The sequence below is a fragment of the Rattus norvegicus genome, chromosome 2 (genome assembly GCF_021556685.1).
Source record: "Rattus norvegicus strain SHRSP/BbbUtx chromosome 2, alternate assembly SHRSP_T2T, whole genome shotgun sequence".
Classification (NCBI taxonomy): Eukaryota; Metazoa; Chordata; class Mammalia; order Rodentia; family Muridae; genus Rattus; species Rattus norvegicus.
Genome location: NC_141535.1, coordinates 118,604,071 through 118,624,664, shown reverse-complemented (window position 1 = coordinate 118,624,664; position 20,594 = coordinate 118,604,071). Strand labels below are relative to the sequence as shown.

Below are 20,594 nucleotides of genomic sequence, written 5' to 3'. Positions count from 1 at the left end.
TGTTTGGTTGAAGGCGACTTGGGGAGTTGGATTCTTCCCTCTTAGAGGCTGGTGAGAACTGGTTCTCTCAGTGCCGCAGCACCACTAAGCACACAAACACACAACGGCTATTTCTGTGTAATGCTAACCAATAAAATGGCTGGAGCAAAAAAAAAGGGGGGGAGCAAAACAAAAGAATATAGGTTTTATATGGTTCAGTGTATTCGATTTATTTATTTATTTATTTATTTATTTATTTATTTATTTATTTATTTATTTATTTATTTATTTATTTTGAGAATACTTTTAGGGAGACAGGGTCTAGTCCCTTAGGTCTTGACTTAGCTTTTGTTTGGGACTGACTCTTCAGTGAGCTCATGAATCTTCATAGGAGAGGGTTTTCCCCATCTGAATACAATCAGATGAAAGCAGAAACAATTAATTTTGGCCGTCTTATTTCCAGAGGGCTCCTGTGTTTCACGGACATGGGTGGACCACCTGGTATTATTTCTCTGCTTCCTGTCGTCTCACCAAAGTCACAAGCATGATTAATTTCCTCTACTTATTGAGGGCAATTATTTACTTCAGTTTAAAATACTCCCGAGGGTAAATATCTTTAACCAGATTGTAAGAGCAGCCTGCACTCAGGTTATCTCCCCTATTTCATAATTTTGGCTCTCTACACCGTTAGACGAGGCTAGCCTCTCTTACCTTGACTATGGTAGACATTTAGAATTTCTCACTCATGAATATAAATCGTTGTGCAAAAATAAATTTTATAAAACCAGAGCTGGTAACAAAACATCACCTAGCGATCGGCCACTCTAAAAGAATTTCTCTCGTGTTCCATTCTTCCGAATGTCAGATTAAAGTAACATGTGCCAGTCAATATTGCTACACTGTGACCCTTGGTGCTTTCCAGGCAAAACTATTAAGTCCAACATTCTCTCCTGTAAGCACTTATCTGTAAGGATGGCTAACATGTCCTCTGAAGCAGATATTGAAACTGATTGGACAATAGGTAGATACAGACAGGGGCCTGGGGGCCGACCTCTCGAAATAGGGGCAGAAAACTCTTAATCTGCAACACAATGGCGTCTCTGGAAACCCTATCATTTGCACTTGCCGTGCGTCTGCTGCCTGACTGTGAATGGATTTGAAAAGGAATGGTTAGTGCTGAAAATTGGATCAGAGCTAACATTCTCTCATTTTTATCAGCGGCTGGCAAAGGTCATCTGACATAATAGCTGATGAATCCAAGCCCGGTGGAGTTCATTTGCAATTTTCAATTTACGGAGGCCTCCAAGCCCCACGGTGATAAAAGCTTTCCCCCTATCGTGGCCTGTCACAAACATCAAGAAACGGCACAAACCCCCAAGAAAGAGAAAAGAGAGAGCGGTGCATCGTCCCAGTTACAGATAAGAACAGTGAGCAGGGGGCTCCGTGAGGGAAGGTGGAGCTGTGTGTGTGTGGCTGCGTGTGGCTGCCTCCACCGTGAAGAACAATCAAACGGCTGCCAGAGAATAACATCATGTTTCTCTGCAGCTTTTGTGTGGAAACTGCCTTTTAATCTGCTACTTGACATGCCCCCAAACAAAAATGTGAGTGTCCATATGCAAATAAGAGGGGAAAAAGGAATAAAGAATCCTTGCTTACTTGGTCATTGGGAAAGACGCTCTCTGGGTCTTCCCAGAGTTTTGCTTTACCAGATGTGTACGTATTCCCCAGGCTGGACCATGGCGGTGCCAGCCAGCGTTAAGAAGCCATTTGTTTCCTTGCAGAGAAATGGGAGATCCCCTCATTGATCTCCCCTGAGTCCAAAGGACTGATATAGCAAGAGTGCCTAAGTGGGTCAAGATACAGCGCATATGGGAGAGGAATTGCCAAGAGGAAGAGAGCCATTTTTTCTCTCTCCTCTTAAAGCTTCTGACAGGGACTTTAGGTAGGAGCAGGGACTCGATCCTGTTCTTGGCAGCTACTGGAACTGAGGAGACCACATTCCCGGGCTTCAGGGGAATACCAAGGCTGAAGACAGATCAGTTCCATTTTATCCTTCTAGGCTCACAACATAGCCAGCAAGAGAGAGAAGGAAAGGATGAGTGTTGGAGGGGACAGCCTAGAGAATCTAGTTTCAGGATCCCATTCCTAGCACATAGGCTCCGGAAGGCTTCTGAAATTGGCTGATGGGGCGAATGGGCCAGGAGGTGGGCGTCTCCCGAGCTGCCTAATGACACAATGTGTTGTGGCACTTGACAAGAAAACCTTCCACTGACTTCAGCGGGACAAGGTTATTAACCTCATTTGTGTGTTACTGACTTGAGAAAAGCACAGTTTGGGAAGGAAAACAGAATAATTCCTGGCTAACCCGAAGTAGCTGGCAGATATTGGCAATTCTAAACATAGGGGCTATTTAGTATAATTGAATCCTTAGCTCTTTAAAATTCAACTATTAGTAACCAAAAAAAAAAAAAAAAAAAAACAACAACAAACAAACCTTTTAATTCTTCAAAGTTCCAAAATATAAAATAATTTCCTTCAGGAGATGAGCATATCAGGAATGAGCATTCTCTAAAATATTTTATTCAAAAGCTTCAGAAGATATGGGCCATTTTTATGTTAGACATTTTGCTCCATACAGAAGATTGCTGGGATGCTGGGATTCCCCACCCCCCCTTTCCTCTCTATCTCTCCCCATTCAAGTTACTATAGAACCAAAAAGGACATTCTCCATGATTTTCACTGTCTGTGGATTCTCCATGAGATCCTAGGGGCAGTAAAAGATTATTTAATGGGTTCTTAATTTAATCAGTCTTCTCAAAAAAAAAAAAAAAAAAAAAAAAAGGACATACCCTTGGGGGTGGTTTTCATTATCTCTGCTCCATGCCGGCTATATGTGGCAACTAATACCAAGTGGCCTGCAGTTACTGAGCAGAAAGGTTAATCTCTTTTATGTTCCTTTCATTAAACGACAGATTCAGATCTGTAGGGCAGAGTCCTAAATTGCTCTTGTAGAGTGATTGGCTCAGGAAGACAGTTCTCTCTTCTGCTCCATGTCTAATTACACCCAGCCAGGCTGCTATAGTGTTTGGATCCAACACAGCACGTCTCACATAGCCCAGGTTGACCTTGAACTTAGCCTGTACTCAAGGACAAGGGTGTGGGGCATACCATTACAAGGAAATACAAATCCCAAAACTTAATTGGTCTTTACTGTTTTTTTTTTGTTTTGTGTTTTTTGTTTTTTGTTTTTTTTTGGATAGGAACTCATGTAGCCCAGGCTGGCTATAAACTTCCCATCCACCTCTGGTCTGTCTCTACCTCCAGAGTGCTAGGATTACAGCCATGCACTAACATACTGGGTATCTGATGCAGGGTCTCCTGAATACCAGGCAAATGCTCTACCAGAGGAGCCATTGCAGTAGTCCTCATGTCACTTTCCTAGGAGGTTTACTTAACGACTCAGTAACTGGCACAAGACAAAACCAAAACCCTTCATTGAATGAAAGAGGAATATATTTGAGGACAACGAAAACAGAGACTCTGAAGAGCAAGACAGGGAGACAGACAATGTTCCAAATGCTTCATCACGGTGTGACTTTCTTCTCACGAGCGAGTCACTGGCGAGCCTTCCTTACAATTTTACAAATTCGGACTGTGCTGGAGCTCCTGTGTTTGTGGATATGCTGAAATATAGCGCCAGCTCGTGAGCCCAGCACATGACCCCTTAGAGACAGCGGTTATGAACTCATGACCACTAGAGAGTCACGCATGCCTAATGGACAAGCGGTGCTCACAGAACTTGAGTTCATGCATCCAGATTACAGAGGCATGCAGAAGAAGCATTAGCTGCACAGCTCTGGGTGCCCCTCCAGAAGGCTCCTGACAATCACTGGCCCAAACACAGGCCCTAGTCGGTTTTACATGCTTTGAACTTGAAAACGACTATTTTAGTGGATAATTAAAGGGTGTTACAAGTGATTGAGCTTGTGTGTAGAATCAGGAAAATTGGTAGGATTGGACATTTGGGTCTCACCAGTTTTCCTCTCCTGCTTTCTATTGCCAACGCCTCTTTCTTCATTTCTGTTGGTGCCAGAGATCGAACCCAGGGATGCACACATGCGTGCCAAGCATCCTTTCATGAAGCAACATCTCCAGCCCCTTTCAGATTTTTTACTCTAAGATAGTTTCTTACTAAGTTGCCCTAGGAGGCCTGGATCTGGCTCTGTGTCTAGGTAGGCCTTGAACTTGCTGTCTTCTTGTCTCAGCTTCTTGTGTCAACGGGCCATCTACAAAGGATGGTACTGCTGGAAAACCAAAGCTCAAACATGGAATCACAATGGGCACTCAGTTTTAATGTGCACCAGGGCCACTGATGTTCCCTTTGGTCTTTCCATGCACAGATATGGGTGCCTACACATGCATACCACACACACACACACACACACACACACACATTCTATCTCTCTCACACATACTCACATATCCTCTTTTTCTGCCTCTCTCTGTCTCTGTCTCTCTGTCTCTATCTCTCTGTCTCTATCTCTCTCTCTCTTTCTCTCACACATACACTCACAGACTCTCTTTTTCTGTCTCTCTGTCTCTTTGTCTCTCTCACACACATATACACACTCACACACATACATTCACATTCTATCTCTCTCACACACGTATACTCACATATTCTTTCTTTTTCTGCCTCTCTGTCTCTGTCTCTGTCTCTCTCTCTCTCGCACACACACACACACACACACACACACACACACTCGCATTCTATCTCTCTCACATATACATTCACATACTCTCTCAGCCTCTCTCTCTCTCTCTCTCTCTCTCTCTCTTTCACACACACACACACACACACACACACACACACACACACACACACACACACACACACACTACAGATTTTTGGAGGGTAGGGAGAGGAAGCACCCTTAGTGAATCTAATCCTGAATAGATATGTAGTATTGATATGGACACAGCCTTGTTGAAAACCCCAAGACCTTGAACCCATGAGAAACTATCAAAATTTGGACCCGGCTCAGAAAGGCAAAGCTTCTTTTCCTCTGGTCCAAGTACAAGTGTTTATGGATGATGGATCAATGTGTAAAACTCTAGCAACTCTAGCTTCTTCCTCCGCCCAGGTGTTTGCAGACCAACACTGCTTGCCTACAGATATCTCATATCATGACTATCGAACACCTCCATCCCTCCCTGTACATAATAAATATGAGGAGGGTTCAGGGTCATGGTGGCATTGGTTCAGTTCCCTCGAAGCGCATGCCCCACAACCTGTTTCCAGCTTCCTCATATGTGTGTCTCTATGTCTGGCCTTTCTTCATTCCCTTACTACCTGTAGTCAGGGTTCCAGCCGCCAAGCTGCAGGGGTAGTGCTTCCTCTCTGGAGGGGCAGTATGACCTCCCACAGTTTACCTTACAGAGAGCTACATCCCAGACATCCTGGTGCACTGTTAATGCTATACTTGTCATGCACATAATCCTTTAAAAATCAATGAATCAATTTATCTCATTGACCTCCTGTGTGCGTCTTGTAAATTCTATTACTATGTATCTTCTCAAAGGTAATCAAAGGACTGGATCTAGTATGTGACTAGGTATAACATGTATAGTGTCAAGTGTTTTAAAAGTCATACAGCCATCCTGTGAATACCCTCAGACTCTCTTCCAGCCCATTCCCATTCCTTTGTCCATGGCCACATGGAGCTGGAACTCAGGTAGGCAGACCACACTGTCATTCCTGTCTGCCATCATGAGCTCAACATCTTACTCTTAGGCTCTGTGGTAACCTACTTGCAGGTGTCCCTCTTCCTACCTCGACTCCATACCCTGGAGACCCAAAGTCTTGGCATAGCCCTAGGGTCCTCCTAGTGGTTTTTTTCTTCTCCTCCCATATCTCTCTCTCCAAATACACACCCACCCACCCACCCACCCACACACACACACACACACACACACACACACACACACACACACACATATATATATATATATATATATATATAACCTCAACCTACTTGCTGGGATTTGGGGATGGTCCATACTAAATGGGATGTCTTCATCAAACTCAACTCAAGGCTTAGGAAGATATAAAAAGTCAGTAAGATTGTAAGAGCCAGACAGGAAGGATGTTACTAAGGAGAACATATTTTTAGACAGGACACGACTAACTCACATATGACCCCACAGAGACTGTGGCAGGATGCACTGGTTCTGAACAAGTTTAAGCCAGACAGGATCCCAGTGCTGAGATGGATAAGTGGACATGAACTCCCATCTCTAATCAAGAGGCTATCCCCAATTGATAATTGCTTACAAGGGAAAAAATAGTTTTTGCTAACCGACTCTCACTGATCATATTAACTATTCTTAAGGGTAGGCCCTGTGCCTAGCAATAGATGACCAGTGCAAAACAAACTGAGTGGACTTTCTGTAGATGTTTTTGTCTGATCACTTTGTTTGGGTATTTACTCGTCTGGCTTGTATGGTACCAATTCTGGTTTTATGTTTTTTGGGTTTTGTGTATATGTACATGTGAATTTCTTGTGCTTTTTTTTCTTTTTGTAAAAAATTCTGGTTTGTTTGTTTTCTTTGTTTGCCTGTTTGTTTTTAAAGAGAGAGAGGAGAGAGAGAGAGAGAGAGAGAGAGAGAGAGAGAGAGAGAGAGAGAGAGAGGACATGGAGTTGAGTGGTTGGGAGATGAGAAGGGTCTAGGAGGAGTTGGGAGAGTAGAAACTGCTATCAAAATACCTTGTATGGAAAATTATTTCCAATAATATATATGTCATTACAGCTTGGGCAACACTCCACAACTCTCTGTCCTGGTTAGTTTTGTGTGTGTGTGTGTGTGTGTGTGTGTGTGTGTGTGTGTGTGTGTGTGTGGTGTGTGTGTGTGTGTGTGAGAGAGAGAGAGAGAGATAGAGATTGAGAGAGAGAACTAGACATGACCTAGAGTTATCCAGGAAGTTGGGGTGTCAACTAAAGGATTGCCTAGCTCAAAATGGCCCGTGGCCCTGTCTGTGAATGGCTGTTTTGATTGATGGTTGATGAGAAAAGGCCAAGCCCACTGTGGGTGGTGTAATCCCTAGGCAGGTAGGCCTAGGCTATATAAGAAAGTTAGCAGAGCATCAATCCATGAGCAGACCGAAGAGTAAACCAGTAAGTAGCATCCCTCCATGGTTTCTGCTTCAAGCTTTTGCCTTGAGTTCCTGCCCTGACTTCTCTCAATAACAGACTTTGACAAATAAATCTTTCCTTCCTGGTTGTTTTTCCTGGTGTTTATTACAGTAACATAAAGGGAGCCAGGACAAATGCTTCTGTATTTTCATTTGAATCTGTATTTTAGGTGTGTTTACATTGACACATATAGGTTGAAATCACCTTAATTTCATATTTTACATTAAAAAATAGGTCATATTCACTGCCATTGAATTTCTTCAATTCCTTGAAAATATGAACAATCTGGTAATGAGCATTTCTGTTATTTTGTTTTCTTAGCATACAAGATAATGTGATATATATATATATATATATATATATGTAAAATATTTTGCTTTGCTATGGTCACTACCTTCTCCCCTCTTATTCCTCTCTACTCTCCCTATCCTGCTTCTGTAAGGAGAGAAAACACACAGGATTTATTTTTATTACCCCATCTTCTTCTTTTGTCCCCCACTTTTTCTTCTCCCCATAGTTCACTTTCTAGTCACGTCATATGTAAACTTACACTTTAGTCTAGCATTTGAGAAAAAACATGATGCTTATCTGTCTGTATCTGTTTATTTCATGAAACAAGAAGATCTACTGTTTCATACCTTTTTTTCTGTGGCTGGTATAGGAATATTCCTTGTGGTTGAATCAAGTCCACCCTCTGCCTCCGTCCCTGTTGCTGTCTCTGTCTCTCTGTCTCTGTGGTGTGTGTGTATGTGTGTGTGTGTGTGTGTGTGTGTGTGTGTGTGTGTGTGTGTGTGTTTGTTTGCAACCTTGGGCAGTTCTGCTGATGCTCGCCTAGGCTAGGCCCACATCTTAGCAACTGTGAAAACTCCTGCAGCACAGAAAGATGCACAGGCATCTCCGGGGCTAACATTGTCAACATCTCTTCTTGGCTCCAGGGTTTCTTGTCTCAATTTTGGGTTGCTCAGTGGATATCTATGGACTGAGCACAGCTCGGCTTCAGTGACTTTGAGGTGTTCCGTGTTCTGCTTCCTACTACCCCAATAAGAGGGGAGTTCCTGGAGCTATAGCAGTTGCTCTTGTGGGAAGACCTGTAGTCACAGACAGCCTTGGCTTAGCACTGAGCTATTTACACCCCAGTCAACCCTCCTTCCTCTCTCCCATTAAAAACCACTGTCTTGTCCAGAAGGCCCTGGGAAAGCCTGCCCTCCATTACAATGACCTTGCTCTTAGGAACTCCCCTCAGCTGTGCAATGTTCTACAGCTTCTGTGGAACACAGATGATCTAGAAGAGATTCAGCAGCAGTAGCCTATGCACGGTCTCCTTCCCTCCCCTTGCTTTGCCTCTTTCTCTGTTCCCCTATGAGGTAAATTCCTTTCTTCTTTTTTCTTCCCCTTTTCTTGTTCTGGCTTGGAATAAAAACAGGAAAAATTTAAGTGGTTATTAATTTGTTAGGACTTTGTATTGCTTTATGTAGCAATCTAGTAACTTGCAGGTTTTTGCAAAACTTCTGCTTCATATAAATTTCCAATAAAATTGGACTGGATCCGTACCGTTATTCTTTCTTGATTGGCTAGCACATGGATTTTTCAGAAATTCTAGTTTCAAAATATTTTGATATTTATAGGTGGCATATGCCCTAAAGTATTTGGTGTTGTATTTGAAAGCTTGCCAAATACTTTTTCCAAAGTATTTTTCATTGCCTTCTCACTTAACCACAGAAACATGTCACATTTTATCATTGTGCATGCACACTTGCTTGCGTCCATGTGTGTACATATGTGCACATGTGTGTGCTTGTGTGTTCATGCACATGTGTATGTGTGGGTATCGGTGAATATGTGTGTTTGTGTGTTGCTGGAGATCAAAACCACAGCCTCTCCTATGCTAGGGAAGTGCTTTCTCATTAAGCTGCCTCCTCAGATCTAATTTTTGAAATGTTAGGTTGTTTACCTCTGGGTGTGCAGTGGCACACACACCTTGGCAGTAAAAACAGCTCTCTAATGGAACTTAAGACTTCCTCAATAAGAGGGAAACCATACCTGGTATTGGAAACTTGGCCAACTACCTAGAGCTAGTGAAGTCACAGACCTTGGAAGAGAGCCTGCAACCACAACTTAACTAAACCAGCATAATCCCTGACAACAATTTCTAAACATTTGTTATTATACCCATAGGTAGGTGTACTCTTCACCGCCCTCCCCACCACCCAAGGAAATCTCTCTTTGCAACAGAGACCACTACAGAAAACCACAACCAACCGAGTGCAGAGGTGTGGGGCGCAGTCCCAATGCTACAGCTTCAGCACTTAAAGCTTAGGGGTTAAGAGAAAAGGAGAAGATCAAAAAGTTACAGGGAGACATGGCAAGGAGGCGACTGTCTACACAACAGGAGGAGATCCCTCACCAGGTCCTGACCATGTCAGAACTCGGAAAGAGCCCACTTTCTATGTAGTTTTTGGCTTTTGGTCTTGATGGCTCCAGCAGACCAAGCAGCTGAGAAAGACATCCACAGACACTGAGCATGATGACTCACACTGGAGTATTAAAAGACTGGCTGTTGAAATTTGGGATGAAATTTTTATTCCCTTCATTAATATTATTTTAATTTGTATTAGGGCTCTTAGGCAGTGTGATAGGACAACAAAAAGTAAATTTTTTATTATGCACAGATGGCATTGTATATACCTAAAATATAAATACTATATGGATAAACTCTTGGAATTAATAAGTAAAAATTCAAGGAATGCTAGCTATAAAGTCAACATAAAGAAGTCAATTGTTTGTTCACATACCAGCAAAAGCAACTCTAAAATAAATTTAAAACTGTATGTAAAATTTAAAATTATATGCAATGAAGTAAAAATCAAGTGCTTTGGAAAGTAAATGGGCTTGCTACAAAGAGAATTGTCATGCAAAATTAAAAAAATTAAAAGACATATCTGTGTGTGGGGGGTGTGTGATGTGGTGTGTGTATGTCTGTGTGTGCGTGTGTGGTTTGTGTGTGTGTTGTTGTGTGTGGTGTGTGTGTGGTGTGTGTGTGGTGTGTATGTGTGGTGTATGTGGTGTGGTGTGTGTGTGTGTGTGTGTGTGTGTGTGGTGTGGTTTGTGTGTGGTGTGTGTGTGTGGTGTGTGTGGTGTGTGGTGTGGTGTGTGTGTGGTGTGGTGGTATGTGTGTGGTGTGTGTGGTGTGGTGTGTGTGCGGTGTGGTGTGTGTGTGTGGTGTGGTGTGTGTGTGGTGTGTGTGTGTGTGGTGTATATGTGTATGTGGTGTGTGTGGTGTGTGTGTGGTGTGTGTGTGTGGTGTGGTGTGTGTGTGTGTGTGGTGTATATGTGTATGTGGTGTGTGTGGTGTGTGTGTGGTGTGTGTGTGTGGTGTGGTGTGTGTGTGGTGTGGTGTGTGTGTGTGGTGTGGTGTGTGTGTGGTGTGTGTGGTGTGGTGTGTGTGTGTGGTGTGGTGTGTGTGTGGTGTGTGTGGTGTGGTGTGTGTGTGTGGTGTGTGTGATGTGGTGTGTGTGTGTGGTGTGTGTGGTGTGGTGTGTGTGTGGTGTGTGTGTGTGGTGTGTGTGGTGTGTGTGGTGTGTGTGTGTGTGTGTGTGTGTGTGTGTGTGTGTGTAATATCCCATGTATGCAATGCCTGCAGAGATCAGAAGAGAGAGTTACACTCCTTGGAGCTGGAGATTCAGGCAGTTGTGAGTGATGTTAAGTGAGTGCAGGAAACAAAACTGGGGTCTCATGTGTACTCTGAACTACAGAGCCATTTTTCCAGGCCAAATTATTCTTATAGTTAACTTAATGAAAAAGTATAGTACAGTTAAAAAAGTCAGTTCATAGTTGAAAGACTTAGTATTTTAGGTTTAAAAACCCTGTGCTAAGAAGCTGCTTGCTCTCATAGTGATCCATCCATCAATACAATCACGACCTCAGAGACAGAGTGGGAAGGTATCTGGCTTAGGGAATACTTTGGTCTCATCAAAATCAAGTTCAGTTGATCAGCCAAAATGAATCATTCGGCCCAAGTGATCTGGGTGGAGGAAGAAAGCCAGACACTAAAGAGCTAGACTTCAATGTGGAGGGAAATTCCTGAACCATTAGGTTAAAGGACCAAGAGAAAATGAGTGTGCAAAGATGTCTCTTGTGCTTCCTGGTCCACATCTTCAGAATTTCTTCAGACCTCTCAGCTCCAGAGAAAGAATTATCTTTCCCAGTGTATTTGTGATCTGTGAGGTTCAGATAGTATTTAAAACAGTCATCAAGATTTGATATTTCTTCCTCTCTCTCTCTCTCTCTCTCTCTCTCTCTCTCTCTCTCTCTCTCTCTCTCTCTCCTCTCTTTCCCCTCCCTTCCTTCCTTTTCCTTCCTTCTCCTCCTTCTTCTTTGAAACTGGGTCTCTTTGTACACTTGGCTGTCCTGGGGTTGACCAGGCTGGCTAGGAACTCACAGAAATCCTCCTGCTTCTGCTTCCCAAGTGCTAGGATCACAGGTGTGTACTACCACGTCTGGCTAGTTTCTGAAAGCTGTTCTGTTTTGTTCTGTTTTTGTCATATCCATTTCCAGGAAAAGATGTTAAAATTTAACATATGTGTACATATATATCCTTAAAATTTTAGAGACATGAAAATGTAAAAAGGAAAATCTCAACAATGTGACTCAAAGGTAGAAAAACATAAATGCTGTTTATGGTGGAGGCAGGGTCCTCTCTATGGTGGGAGCCATAGCCGTTTGTATGCCAGGCAAACACTTCCCCATCAAATGGCGCTACTGAATATTCCCCCTGCGCTTAGCATGCTTCCATCGAGCACACTCTTGGTTTTCTATTTAACATTCCACTGTAGCCTTTTTTTTTCCCCTGAACAATTCTTGATCCTTATCACTTCATCAGGGACTCCATTTGCAGAAGCAACATGTTAAAAGCAGACTCAGCGTTTGCCACACTTTCTGCCATCTAATTGCTGCTAATATTCTGATTGGTTATTTTGATTCTTTGTGCCTCTGTTTTATTATCTGCGAAAAAGGAGACACTAATCACACCATCCACGTTACAGGACTGTGGCGAAGATTAAACAAGCTATTAAGTGCGGGTGCTGGAACAGAGGCTGGCACACAACTGGAGGACATCAGTGAAGCCACGGTCGGTATTATTCAAGACTACTCACTGCATGCCTACTAGACGCCAAGGTCTGTGCTAAGCTTTGCCGGTAGACAGAAGCGAAGTACACACCTTCCTGTCATGTAGGAGGGGAGGCTGGCTGCCAGCATATGACTAAACCAGAGACCTTTAGGCTTAAAACTTCTATAAAATACACAGGCATAGGAAGGTAGAACATTGAGGAGTGGGTGTTGACTGCCTGGAGGAGGACGGTGAGCAAAGAAACACTCAGCAGCCAGGGAGCCTCTTTACTTTCAGAAACATGGATAATATTTGCATGAGCGTGAGCAACTTACCAGTGCCTACACCACTGAAGAAAATGTCTGTCTCTCAGCACCTCCTACCTTGTGAACCCCTCTCCACTTACGACAGAATGTTGACAGGCCCCATTTTCTGAGGGTAATCACAATGGCTGAGAGTTCAAGAGTCTAATAGGCACGCCATTCCTGGAAGACAGCAGCACATAGTTCCCTCCCCATCATCCAACTCTTCCAGTCCTTCTGTCTCATCTTCCATGATGTCCCCTGGGCCCTGGAGGGAGTGATGCATGGGTATCCTCTTCGTGTGTGCGCGCATGTGTGTGTATCTCTGTGTATATGTATTTCTGTATGTTTGTATGTGGTGCACTAACCTGTGTATACACATGTGCAGACAGAGGTCAACATCAACATCTATCCACTTTCAATTTTAACTTAAAATTCTACGTATTGTTCTGTGTGAGAGATGCCAGGCAAGTGCCACAGTGTACGTGAGGAGGCTGGAGGACAACTTAAGGGTATCGTTTCTCTCTTTCTACCCCTGGGTTCTAGTGATCACACTCAGGTTACCAGGCTTAGGGGAAAGCACCTTCCCTTACTTAGCCATCTTGTGCCAGTCCCAGGTGACTTCTAGTTGAGACAGGGCCTCTCACTGAGGCTGCAGTTCACTGATTGGCTAAAGCATCTGGCCAGTGATCAGCCAGTTTCTTTTCCCTCAGTCCCTTCAGTACTAGGGTTTCAGGCATACAGGGAGTGACAGGGACCCAGACTCAGGTCCTCATGCTTATGTACTTTACCCAACAGAAGTCATGCGCTGGCCAACCAGGTCCCCAAACTATCATCATTCACAAGTCCTCAAATCCTTCTCTTCCCTCACTGCCCATAGGAAAGCTGGACAAGGTGAATCTGTGCAACCCCAGGAGCTTTCCTAAGTTCCTGGCACTTTCTCCTCAGCTTTCATACAGATGCAGGTATGCTCAATGTGTTGCCATTGTGACAGATGACAGGGCACTGTCAAATACAAAATTTACCTTCAAAATTGACCTGGTCAAATTCCAAAACAGTCAAATACAGGGTAAGTATGCTCAGAGTTCATAATATACTTGCATGAAAATGGCTTTATGCAACTTCATATACTAAATTTTAAAAGTTGCAGCAACCACAAAATCATTTCAGAATGTTTTAAGTTTACAGTTTTGTTTGGTGCTATGTATGACCTAAAGGTTAGGCATTCCAGTTTGGATTTATGAATGGAGTCTCCATATTTCTGTGTTTCTGACAAAACTCTATAAAATCTTCAGGTCAGAAACCAGTGTGTGTGTGTGTGTGTGTGTGTGTGTGTGTGTGTGTGTGTGTGTGTATGAGTGTATGTATGTGTGTGTATGAGTGTGTGTGCATGTGTATGAGTGTGTGTATATGAGTGTGTGAATGTGTGTGTGAATGAGTGTGTGTATGAGTGTATGTATATGAGTATGTATATGTGTGTGTGAATGAGTGTGTGTATGTGTGTATGAGTGTATGTATATGAGTATGTGTATGTTTATGTGTGTGTGAATGAGTGTGTGTGTGTATGAGTGTATGTATATGAGTATGTGTATGTTTATGTGTGTGTGAATGAGTGTATGTATATGAGTATGTGAGTGTGAATGAATGTGTGTGTGTATGAGTGTATGTATATGAGTATGTATATGTGTGTGTGAATGAGTGTGTGTATGTGTGTGTATGAGTGTATGTATATGAGTATGTGTGTGTGAATGAGTGTGTGTGTGTATGAGTGTATGTATATGAGCATGTGTATGTGTGTATGTGTGTGTATTAGTGTGTGTATACACATTTTATATGTATGTGCTGTATGCACTGTTGTGGTGGTTTAAGTGAAAATGGCTTCCATAGTCTTATATGGAGTGGCACTGCGGCCTTGTTAGAGTAGGTGCTGCCTTGTTGGAAGAACTGTGACTCAGGGAGCAGGCTTTAGGGTTTCTGAAGCTCAAACTAGGCCCAGTGTCACTCTCTCTTTCTTCTGCCTGCCAATCTAGATATAGAACTCTCAGTTACCTCTCTGGCACCATGCCTGCCTGCATGCTGCTGTGTTTCCCATCATGATGACAATGAACTCAATCTCTGAACTGTAAGGCAGCCCCGATTAAATGCTTCCCTTCATGAGTTGCTGTGGTTGTAGTGTCCCTTCACAGAAAGAGAAGCCACAAGACAATTGCACGTGTGTATGTAAGCGGTATGTGTGTGTGTTTGTATATGTATGTGGTATTGTGGTGCATGTGTACCTATATGTATAATGTATATATGTGGTATATGTGTGCATATGTGTATTGCCTTAGTTAGGGTTTCTATTGCTGTGATGAAACACCACAACCAAAAAGAAAGTTGGGGAGGAAAGTGTTTATCTGTCTTATACTTCCACACACTAGTCCCATCACTGAAGGAAGCCAGGACAAGGAATTCAAACAGGACAGGAACCTGGAGGCAGGAGCTGATGCAGAAGCCATGGAAGGGTGCTGCTTACTGGCTTGTTCATCATGGCTTGCTCAGCCTGCTTTGTTATAGAACCCAGGACCACCAGCCTAGAGATGGCACCACCCACCGTGAGCTGGGCCCTCACTATCAATTGCTACGGAAGAAAATGCCCTACAGGCTTATGGACAACCTGATGCTATGCAGGCATTTTCATAATTGAGGTTCCCTCTTCTCAGATGACTTTAGCTTGTAAGGGGGAAAAAAGCAAACTATCCAGTACATGTGGTGTAGTGGTGTGTGTGTGGTATGTGGACATGTTTATGTGTATACACACACACACACACACACACACACACACACATTCTGTCTGGCATTCATTTGTATATGTGGTGTGGGTATGTGTTTGTGTGTGTGTGTGTGTGTGTGTGTGTGTGTGTGTGTGTGTGTGTGTGTGTTTCCAGGACTGTCAGAAGTAGACATCAGGCTATCCCCAAGTCACTCTCTGCCTTATTTCTGAGGCAGGATCTCTCACCAAGCCCATCTGTTAGGTAGGCTGTGAACTCTGGCCATCTCTGTCCCCATCTCTCCAGTGCAGGGTCACAAGATGGCCACCAGCACACTGGGGATCCAAACTCAGTCCTTTAAGCTTACAAAGCAAGCCCTTTACCCACTAAGCTGTCTCCCCAGCCCAGGAACCAGTCCTTATATCACACTCATATTTCTCACACTGAACTCTTATTCTCAAAGTCTTTCTTAATAAATATTTGTCATTGAAATGAAATTGTAACTCTGTACACCGTGACCTTGATTCTGGCAAAGCCAAGCACATCCTCAGCTTCCAAATGGACGATGACATAGGGTTTGAAGCATCCCCTCTCCTGCTCAGCTCACACAGAGAGGCGGGCCATCTGAAGCTTCATCACCAGTCTTTGTGGTGTTTGGATGCGTTGAGGAAAGTTGTGTGTGAAGCAAATGCTCTCATTTTAGGCAGCAGTGCCTCTGCCATCAAACCCGCTTTTATGTAGACTTCTTATCAGTGCACTGGGTGGAAACAACGAGGAAGGAACTGACACGCTTTTCTAACAGAAAGAGCCCTCTGAAAACAAATACTCATCTGTGATGCACAGTTGTTTATTTTCAAGCAAAAATTATGGAACATTTTGCTATGACTCAATAATGAGTCCTTCAGCTCACATGCTCCTCTCTTGTCCCCTCCACAGTCGAATTGTTGCACAGAAAATTACACTGGATTTCCCCAACAATTTAATGAAGCACCGTAGAGCACTGATACTAAAGGGGGGGCCACACGTGCTAACCAGCATATCTAAAACCATTTCATCAGTTAGATAAGAATGATTGCTGTTGCCACGATCCCTCGCCCTGTAACTCTGATGCCCGATGAATTCTTTTTCCTTATCGAGTTATATACAGGGATTAGCACTCATGGCTTTTCTCTTCTTGGTGGACATAAAAAATTGTCTCTGGCTTTTTGAATCATGCTATAACATGTTAGTTCTTCTACATGGCTACTGTTTTCTCAGTCTCCCAAATATCCCAACGCCACTGGACTCTGGTAGTGTTGATGTATACGCTTTGGAATGAGTAGAAGTCAATATGTTATCATTCCATAGAAACTCACACAGCAACAAAACCTCACAAGGACAGCTTCTTTAAAAGCAAAGATAACCATCTGTATGTTTTGTCTGTGTCTGTGGGTGTTAGAAGAAAAATCAGTCTGCTTGGTAAAACGTAAGCAAAGAAATAACAGTTGTGGCATTTGTGTAAATTCCTGACCCTTCGCCATGATAAATTTTATCTAACCCTCAACTCAGCATCGAGTGTGATGGAGAAGCAGAGGGGAAATTGATTTTGGGCTCAGAATGACAAATTACAACCACCCAACTTCTGATAGTCAGGTTCAGTAGCAAAGGGCAACTGGGGTGGGCCACTGGCTGTTGGGTAGCAGTGACTGAGCAAAATGCTTATTTGAAAACGGAAAATCCTAAGGTTCTATCAGAGCCAGCCACTTCCCAACTGGGTCACTGGAGACATAAGCTCCTTTGCATCTCGTTTCCACATCTGCCGTGTTCTGTACCACTCGCCTTTGAAAATGTCCTCCTGAGGTTGTGAGGTGATTGATTGGCGGTAGTGCTGGCAACTGGGCTAGCCTGCCTTGATTGGTCCGGGAAGGTGTTGGGAAGGTTACACATTGATTTAAAATACTCTCTTACTTGAAGTTTTGGTTTCAAGTTTACTGAAGATTTACAAGTCTTTTTGTCGTTGTTGTTTTTATTTTGGCTTTTTGATCATTTGTTTGCTTTTAAGAGTTATGCATTTTTATTTTCTGAGTTTGCCTGCTTGTGTATGACTGGTGGCCACCAAGTCAGAAGAGGACATCGGCTCCTGGAGTCATGGGGGATTGTGAGCTGCTCACATAACCATCCTCCCTGCACTTCCTACCCGGCAGAATGTGCCTGGGGACACTACCTACACACTGGCCCGTTTGTGGTCATGAACTCTGGGGGTCGTTTGTTCACAGTAACCTCCTCAGTACTAGACAAGCATTTGGCCCATCAATGATCACACATATCTGCTGGCTTAAAGGAGCTGAAGTGCATGTACACACAGCACCTCATTTCAAACGCCCAAGGAAACACGCTCCTGCTTTTTAAAAGTACAACTTATGACAAACAGGGCAACGGAAGATTTGTTCAGATTTCTCTCATTCAAGTCCTTAAGAACTTGTTCTAGGTGGCACCTTGTTGTATTACCACGGGAAGAGGAAGGGGAGATGAGCTGAACAGAGCTGAAAACTTTGGCTCCTGAAAGGATGCTACCGGATAGCCTTGAGAAACCAGAGGACAGTTTTAAATGTGGTGAGTTTCCTTCAGCTCACAAACAACTAAAAAGTCAGTGTTCCATCCGTTCAGTCTGATTTACAGATCTTTGTGCATCTGTCTGTTAGCAGGGACTGGTAAGGCATCATACCTGCATGCCCAGAGTCTGACACAGCCCAGCTTCTATAAGGTGTTCCAACGAAGGAGGAGGATGGAGTTTACGCTAATAGAATTTACTAAGTGCCAACATTTCGCAAATTCGATTCTAACACCACTTTCCTATTCCTTTATGTGTTCTTGGAAGCCTGGATTAATATTTTTTTTAAATACACAGCTACTTAGAGGCAGTTTGGTCATTTTATAACCACAGAAACAGATGGGAGATCGTTGCAGCGTGAGTAACAGGAACAGCATTCTTTGGAGTGACCAGAGCTTCCTGTTGCTGTCAAGTGTACAGTGAAGAGGACAAACGGCCTCTTTCCAGTTCTTCCCCTGTTTGGTGCCAACTGGGCCCTGGTCTTATTGGTCTCCAATAATCAGCCCGATTACAGCAAGCCCTGGGAGACACGACAGAGAGTCCTCATCTTGCATTAATTGCTCCTATTGAAGCTATGCCACATCTCTCCAAGCTAGATGTTGCTTAGTATCCCTTTGATATGATAATGACATGCTTCTTAGCAGATGAATATGCAAATGAAAAGCAGTAATTTGGTGGCATGCACCTGCTGACACTGCACGGCCATGCTTACGGCGCTGTGCTCCAGCGCTGCAACCCCACAAAAGCAGTGCAGAGGTAAAATTAAATTCTAACGCCGCGCGGATTGAACAGATGCTCCCTTTTTCCTTTGTATATCTACTTTTTCAGATTTTGCCATTGGAATCTCGGCTCTCCTTCTTCGTGCAATTAATGGACATTGATGCATCCCACACAGAAACGCACTCAGTGCTGTTGAAGGGGGCTGATTTTTAAAGAGGTGGCTTACATGTGTGCACCCTAGAAGATGAACATTTCTTCTTCACCGCATTAGAGGCTGATGAGTTACTTTTGTGACACAAAGACTTCCATTCATACACGGGATGCATCTCAGGGCTGCAAAGCTGAAAAAAAAAACACGTTTCCATAGCAGAGAGATGCACTGAGACACGGGGATACCTCAAACTTCCCGGAAAGGCTTTCCCCCATGATTTGAATAGGGTGGCAGAACGCCACATCCATGAAGAAATGCCTCCACCTTACGTACCTGGTAGAAATGGTGACAAAACACAGCTAGTGCTCACTTAGGTAGGGACTAGTAATTAACTCAGGAACCCAAACGTCTATGCAACTTGTCATGTGTGCCCGTAAGCTCTGGTGGCATCATGCGTGTGCCATGAACATAAGAGTAGCTGAGTTGGTGAGGACTCAACTTCTCAGTGGGATATGTTTTGACGGTGTGTTATACTATTTAATGATTGCACAGTCTCATACGAAGTGGAGAGGTTCCTGTTTAAATATTCCTCCATTGCTGGATAGCTATGTTTCTTCCGTTTCTACGGTTACATGCACACGATTGTAATGAACATGTTATGAGCATTTACCTTCTTTTTGGTTATTTATCGAGAGTAATGTTCTAAAGGTGTGATTTCTAGATCAGATGATAAGAATATGAAAAAGAAAAGGAAGAGGAGGAGGGGAGGAGGAGGAGGAGGGGAGGAAGAGGAGAAGGAGGAGGAGCACAATTTCAGAGCTGGTGATACAGCTAGGTGGCACAGTGCTTGCTTCGGAGTGATGCGTTCTCCCCCTGCACGGACTTGTTGTAAGTCTGCATTGCGCTGACTCAGGCATGCTTGAGTGATATGAGTTAGAAAGAAGAAACTCTTGCCACTTAAGCCAGATGAATCAGCTCAATCCCAGGACCCCCACAAGTTGTCCTCTGAACTGCACAAGTCGCAGCATTCGTGGGTCCACGGGCACACGCTCATACTAACAAGTAACAATTGCAAACCTTTCTGAACATCCTTTCTAGGAATCCTGGAGTAGTCACTCAGCAGCCGATCGGAGCGTTGGTGGCCATAATCGCTGGCCATGTAAAAGTCCCTAGGATTCCAGTTAGTGAAAAGTTTGTAGGACTTACAAAATTGAGTCACTCTCTATAACTGTGTATGTATATGTCACTATACATACCATATATATATCCTATACTATATCATACTATACTGTACTATACTATAAAAATCACTATATGTAACTTTGGTGTTCTTCTTACTCCTTTGCTTATTTCTCTGTTGTTTCTTTTGAAACAGGACCTTGCTTTGTCACCGAGGCTGGTGTCAACATATGACCCTGATTCCTCAGGCTCCACAGTACAGGGATGACAGTGGTGACCACCATGTCTAGGTTGGTTCTCTTATTTTGGACAAAAATTCCCACTTATTTATATTTTTTTCACATGAAACAAGAAGTGAGTGTATGGATGTCACAGTAGTTTTATGCAAAGACAGAGCATCACCACAGTGTAGTGACAGTCAAAACAGCGGAGGACAAGTGCTCCAGAGGTCATAACCTTTCAGTCTCATGCGAGCAAATTTGTATGAAACACAGGACTAGGAGATTCAAGGTCATTTTTAATTGTATAAAAAGTTCTATCATCATGAAAATTTCTAAAAGTAATGCTACAGTTATACTTAACTTTTTACCTCAAGGAATCATATTGGCATGTTTTCAATGGGG

General features: G+C 43.3%; 1 protein-coding gene and 1 long non-coding RNA gene across 11 annotated transcripts in view; one reads left to right on the top strand and one right to left on the bottom strand.

The window, feature by feature from the left end:
• LOC103691527 (uncharacterized) overlaps positions 1-20,594 on the bottom strand; it is a 618,188-nt gene that overhangs the window by 233,153 nt on the left and 364,441 nt on the right. The window lies entirely within an intron of this gene.
• Positions 1-20,594, top strand: part of LOC120100802 (uncharacterized) — a 70,243-nt gene that overhangs the window by 29,615 nt on the left and 20,034 nt on the right. For 2 of the 6 annotated variants that reach the window (XR_015671566.1, XR_015671562.1), the window contains 2 exons: positions 12,215-12,300; positions 20,168-20,261. This is a non-coding gene — a long non-coding RNA (uncharacterized LOC120100802). Of the gene's footprint in view, positions 1-12,214; positions 12,301-20,167; positions 20,317-20,594 lie in introns of those variants that run through there. The other 4 variants (XR_015671569.1, XR_015671568.1, XR_015671563.1 and 1 more) reach the window with 3 other exon arrangements.